General features: G+C 40.5%; 1 protein-coding gene across 3 annotated transcripts in view; it reads left to right on the top strand.

Moving 5' to 3' along the window:
* The first annotated feature begins 258 nt into the window (after nucleotides 1-258).
* The window catches only part of Gucy1a1 (guanylate cyclase 1 soluble subunit alpha 1), a 61,026-nt gene continuing 55,028 nt past the window's right edge, over nucleotides 259-6,256 (top strand). The window contains exons 1-2 of one of the 3 annotated variants that reach the window (XM_076864654.2): nucleotides 259-428; nucleotides 815-888. The gene's annotated coding sequence lies outside the window, so the exon portion shown is untranslated. Of the gene's footprint in view, nucleotides 429-531; nucleotides 718-814; nucleotides 889-1,148; nucleotides 1,372-6,256 lie in introns of those variants that run through there. The other 2 variants (XM_076864655.2, XM_076864656.2) reach the window with 2 other exon arrangements.

Genomic DNA, 6,256 nt, shown 5'->3' with positions numbered 1-6,256 from the left:
CTCAGCAGAAATGGTGGAATTTTTAATTATGGAAAAGTACAATATTTCCGGACCAGTGCATAGTGGAGGAAATGTTTTTGTTTTTGTTTTTTAAGCGTGCCAAATGTTCCTCGAGCTCCCCCCCCCCTTTTCCCCTTCTTTTCTCCTGTCTTTGGAGTCAGTCTCCCCAGGGTAATTTCTAGGATGGCGATTGGGCGGCTGCAGAGACCAGGACTCAGTTCCCCTGCCCCAGTCTGAGAATAGTGGGTGGGACTCAGCGCAGAGTCAAACCACCACCGGGTTCCTAGGCAGAGTTTTTCTCCACTTTTCCTGCACTAGATCCTGAGGCAAAAACCAGCGAGCAGCCTGGGAAGGAACTCCTGGCAAAGGACACCTGCGAGGGAGTGTGTGCTGACTGAGTGACCCAGGGTTTGCGTGACTTCACCATGGTGGGTTTTGGCCCCCTCTTTTTCTTTTGAGGTCCTGTTGTGCAGAGAAAGAGAGGAGGCGGGGCAAGGTCTCAAAAGAAATAGAATGCTGTAGGGAAAAGAACCGCTAGGGATCCTTTGGGGTCAACAAAGAGAGCTACAGAGCGACATCGGGGGAAAGCAAAGGCGAGAGCGGACTGTTTTAGAGCAACGTGAACCATCGTGTCTGCGGGACACGTCGCGTCCCGCCTAGCCTGTTGAGCAGGTTGAAGAAGTGAGTCAGAGCCTGAGCGCCGCGGCTGCTTGTGCGGTGCGTGCCCTCGCGCGGGGACTGACAGGTGCCATGGCAGGGACCCCTCTGGCACCCACTGCCTCTCGCCTCTGATGCTCTTTTTCTCCGTTCACAGTGCGGATTTGCAAGGCGCGCCCCGGAGCTCCAGCAGATCTGGAAACACGGTCCCCAGGTCTGGGAAACCGCTAAGTAAGTGGTCGCGGCGTAACCCTGGGGGTCGAGGCTTCGCGGGGAGGCTGCGGGTCTCCAGGGCCCCTGGCCTGGGCTCTTCCTGGGAAGATTTCCTTGCGCTCCCAGCTGCCCAGCCCCAGGGAGCCCGGGCCCCGTTCCCACGCTGGGGAGGAGCAAGGACGCAAAGGAGACGACGCCCGGGTGTCCGGCTCAGGGCCCCGGGGACCCGCGGCGCCCGAGGGAGGAGCAGTGACCGGGTGGGCGCGTGGCCGCGTCGGCGGCTGCGCTGGCGGGGCCGGGCCGTGAGAACGTGCAGAGCGCGCCAGGCAGCTGCTCTCCCACAGCCAGGGCGCCGGGCGGCTGAGCCCTCCCTAGCCGCGGAACTCCCTGGCCTCCTGCTCAGCAGGCGACCCCTAGCAGCAGAGGGGCTTCTAGTGGACCTTAGAGCCCGCCGGGGCTGGGGACCGCGCTTGGGCTTCCCTGGAGCCTGCAGGCTGCAGGGTGGGTAAGCGATTCGCCTTGCTCCTGGGCTACATTCTGTGGTCATTGCATTGCCTCCAGAAAGCAGCCAGCAAACTTCCAGAGGGTTGCTCAAGGGCTCCACCAAAGTGTGTGTGTGTGTGTGTGTGTGTGTGTGTGTGTGTGTGTGTTTTACTGTCTCATTTCTGTTTTATTACGAAGGTGACACTTTGGAAAACGGTGGGCAGGGGGTCACCATCGACACTGCCTCTGTCTGTGTGGGCAGCCCGTACAGGATCCGCTGTGACATTTGTGTGAAGGGTCTGGCTTCTAATGTGGTCATGTGATTTCAGAGTATGGATTTCATGCATCTTTTCCTGTGCTCACTGGTTTTTACATGGCTGTTCCTTTATTTTACCTTTGATAAACATTTTACATCTTCTGAAACCAGAATATTGTACAACTTATTCTATGATGAGATGACTAGTTGGAGGTATCTTGGTTCTTAAGGTATTAAAACCCACTGAATTTTAAAGAGGAAAGATTTTGTTTTTCTCTTGAACTTCATTTACAGTGCATCCTTAGTGACTTTTTCTTAAGGATCAATCTTCCAATGGTGATTTCATTAAATGTCTATCTACTTTATTAGAACTGGACCTGGTATAAATATTGTTAGCATTTTCTTTACACACGGGTAAGTGTTGAAGCATGTGATGATGGTGATTTTTATATCTTGGTTCATAATGGAAAAATAATCTGTTGCTTTTTCTAAAATGGCTATATATATACATTTTTTTCAGGAGTCATCACTTTACTTAACAGTGGTAGAAATCATGTTAGGAACAATGTAACTATAGCAGTGTCTACAATTCCAAAGCAAAATTTAAATTTGTCCAAAAGCCATCTCAAGTATATTACTTTCCCAGTGCAGGTTGAGTTTCTTGGGCTTTGTTCAGTTATTAAACATCTGGGTCTATGGATCTATTTCAAGCAGTCATGGAGTATTGGAAATTGTTCTCAAACATTTGAGTTGCTGTATTTTTAGAGAGATAGCACTAATTCCCAAAGGGAATTGTGACCATTAGAAAAATAAGAAGCCTGAAGTTCAACCAGGAAGGCCATGCTGTTTCTTGTCAAAACAACAGACTTTACATAAAGATTGTGGTGGTAGACTAGTAGGAAAGAGTAAATGTCTCACATAAGATAGACTCATTTGTAAGTTTTAAAATACATCAGCAAACTTATTTCTGTTAACTTTATTAAGTAGGAATTTGTACTGAGGAAATGGGCATTTTCTGTTCCTTCTTGTACTGTAGGATCTTCCTAGTATGTGGAAAACAAAAATGTTTTTCTCTCAAAATATACCTGAATTCTAAAGTCCTTGGTTTGATATGGTGCTTCATACTGCAAGAAAACTGAATGAGCCCTTAAAGATCTTCTTTCTAGATGTTCAGGTATAAAATAACATATATGAGAGAGTTTTCTGTCATTTGAGGAAAAGGCAGGAAACAAACTACTTTCTTTTTCTCTGGCAACACACACACAAATAAGTGTGGAAACTTCTCAATGCTCTGTATTTTTATCTCATAAATATTCCTATTAGATGATTTTGTTTTAAAACATTTTGAAAAGTTGTTATAATTAATATGCTTCAGCATAAACTTAAGTGATAACATTACAATGAAATTTTAAGAATAATACATCAATAATATTTTCTGTATTAACTTTCAAGGATTTTGTCAGATTTTTTTCAAAAAACATCAAAACATTTAAATGTTCAGCTAACATCACTTATTGACACATTCATTAAGATATTATAAAATCTTGAATTTTGTCAGAAATAAAATTCGAAATTATTCAAATTCAAAATAATACAAAGCAACAAGGAGCTAGGGTGGTGGCTCAGTGATAGAGCGCTTGCCTTGCACATGGGAGGCACTGGGTTCGATCCCCAGCAGCACATAAAAATAAATAAACAAAATATTGTGTCCATCTACAACTAATGAAATTTAAAAAAAAATATTAATATTAAAAATATTTTTGTATTTACATTTTTAACAATTTAATGACTGTGTGTGAGAGTACAATATTCTTTCCTTTTTACAAGTTGGTTTAAGATAATATGGTAATATGGTATGTTACCCAAAAATCCCTGATTAATATTTCTTCAGAAGTAGATATCAAATTAGGTTAAGAATTAATTTCGTAAGTTAAGAGGAAATGGAAAGGTAAAGCAGTATTTAGACAAAACACACTGACAAGTATTTTATTGATGGGGAAAAAATGTGATTCAGAACAACTTTCAACGTGTCAGTTTCACTAGGAAGTGGCTTGGCTTTTATTTGCTAAGATATTTAATTTTATGGCACTGTTTTTATCCCACTCAATTAGAAATATTTATCCAAGCAACTTTCCTTAAACATTCCTATTTATTACTTTCCTGTGCCTTTGTAGAAACAAATACTTTCCCTTCTAAAGCATCAGTAATTGCAAAAGTTTTTGTTTCTAGGCCTCTGGATTTCTTCTGTGTCAAGTGCCCTGTAATAGTTTCTTTGAGTGTCTCCATATTGACTTGATACAAGAAGAAATTTGGCAATCTTTAGTTCTTTTGTTGAATCAATTTATCTGTCTATAAACCATTTAAAAAAAAAAAACAAAACAAAACTCATTGCTGGTGTAATCTTTTGGCCATCCTGAGTCACATATGATTCTTCTATTTTCTTTCAAAACAGTTTTGAACTAATGCACCTATTTCATATTGTTCCCCTCTTGCCTGAGTCCAGGTTAGCAGGCTTCGTTCTACAATACCTGGGGGTAGGAGCTTATAGAAGTGAAGAATTATTTGGTCCTCCCTCAGCCCACCTGAGGAAGAATACTACTTTTTAAACTTGAGTGGCTCTTGGGGCATGATTTCCTTTGCCTCAAACAATGTGACTCTCACTGCTTGTAGTTGTAACTTCTTTTACCTGGCCTGCTCTCTGGCCATTAATAATCTTTTATGAACAGAAACCCTCCCTTTTATGAAACTGAAGCCAACTCAAATTAATTAATTCACATACCAACTCCTCTGTCTCACTTGGTAAGAATTAGCAGGAAGTCAGCACAAGACAATGGTGCTAGCAGTGAACACCCTGGGGAGGGGAAGTCAGGCCAACTCACTACTTAATCCTGATTTTTTTTTTCTAGATCCAACCTCTCTTTATATTCTCTCTTGTTATACCACAGTATATTGAAAATACTTTTTAAAAATGTCTTAATTTCCTACCAAACTCAAATTTCCCTCAGGATGACCATCCTTGGATTCACAGTGCTCGAAGAGTTCCATACTAAGTATCTCATGAGCTGAATGCAGTCCCCATCATTATTTAATTAAGAATTTTTGTGTCTTAATGCTACAAGTAATTTTGTTCAGGAATACAATGTAAAGCACAGCATTTGTTTTGTGAGGACCTCACATAGAATATTATGGCCTTGGTCATGCAGAGACCCTTCTACATGCTTTGCAGTCTGTTAACTGCTTATAAACCCATGGACATTTTGTCACCATCCCTTGATTACTCTTTTCCTTTCTGAGTTTAGATCTTTCACTATTTTACCTTCTCCTCTTTGCCAGTGTGTATTGGCCTCTGAAACTTTCCACCTTCCTAGAGATCTAAAATAACCAAGGTTTTTCTACCTACACTGATCTGCTAGCATTTTCAGGACTCCATGCAGCAACTAGGTGTTTGCTTTTGACTCCTTTGACTTTGACCTTGACTTGTTCTGCTTCCCTCTGGGGACCCTCTAACACACCCCAGTCCCTGGGTCTTCTTATCATTTAATATTTCCCCAATTGAAAAATCTGAGCGTTCTGATCACAACCACTTATCCTTCCAAAAATTTTTCTCACTTGTCACCACCTACCACCTTCCTCTCATTTTTGCTTCCTGGAAACCTTTTATTGTTCTAATGTTTTCCTCTCATGATCACATGCATCTTGGAATAGCAATTTTAACTCTGCTCTAATCCTCAAATCTCTTCCTAGTAAACTTATCAGAACCTGCCTTCTAAATCTCAGCTTCAATTTAATGTCTGCTTTACCTTCCTTGCTGTGGATTTAGCTGAACAAAGTATGTGACTGTATCTTTTGTTCAACTACAAACTAATTCACTCCAATTTCAGTTTAAGGGAAGATTAACAGTGCTATGAAATTATTTTATTCTTTCCTGGTTAATTGTTCATCAAATGTCCATGGTGAGTATTCTGGAATTTTAGAGGTTTTTTTTTAGTTTACTCCAGTTATTCTCAGTCTTCGTTAGAGTAGAAAACTATATTCCCTAATTCACAGAGACTGTTAAGGTCAATTTGGACAAATTTGAGAATGTTTTTGGCCAGTTCTGAGTATAAGAACTATTTTCCTAAATTGAGTTATAATATTTGTCTCCATAATATTCATTTCCTACTTTTACCACTTTTAGTACTCATTCAGAAGTATTTTACATATAGCAATACACAGACAATATTTAATTCTTTGAAACTATTCTTACTTAGTATGAGTTAAGAATCTCATTACCATCAGAGATTTTCTCCTTTGAATACACTCCTATTTTTCTTAAAATGTGATCCCTGGTGTTGAATGGAGAACTGTCCTAATATCATTGAATATACTAGATTACCTCCTTTCCATAGTGCATAGTAGATCATCCTAAATTCTAATCTAACTTTTTCCCCATTTTTTTTATATCTCTTCCCCATCCCATCTCTCTCTGTATTCATACTGCAGTGTTTAATTATGCATCTTTGCTTGCATTCTTCTAAAATTACATTTCTTCCTGATTTTACATTTGACTACTTCATTTGGGACTTTAAAAAATACTTCCTGTAATTAAATGCAACCTTTACCTTTAGATAGCTTATTGTTCTGGAAGGTCAAGATCTTTTTGAATTT

The sequence above is a fragment of the Callospermophilus lateralis genome, chromosome 8 (genome assembly GCF_048772815.1).
Source record: "Callospermophilus lateralis isolate mCalLat2 chromosome 8, mCalLat2.hap1, whole genome shotgun sequence".
NCBI lineage: Eukaryota > Metazoa > Chordata > Mammalia > Rodentia > Sciuridae > Callospermophilus > Callospermophilus lateralis.
Note: the sequence above shows the minus strand (reverse complement) of the source record. Positions and strands in the feature narration are given on the sequence as shown.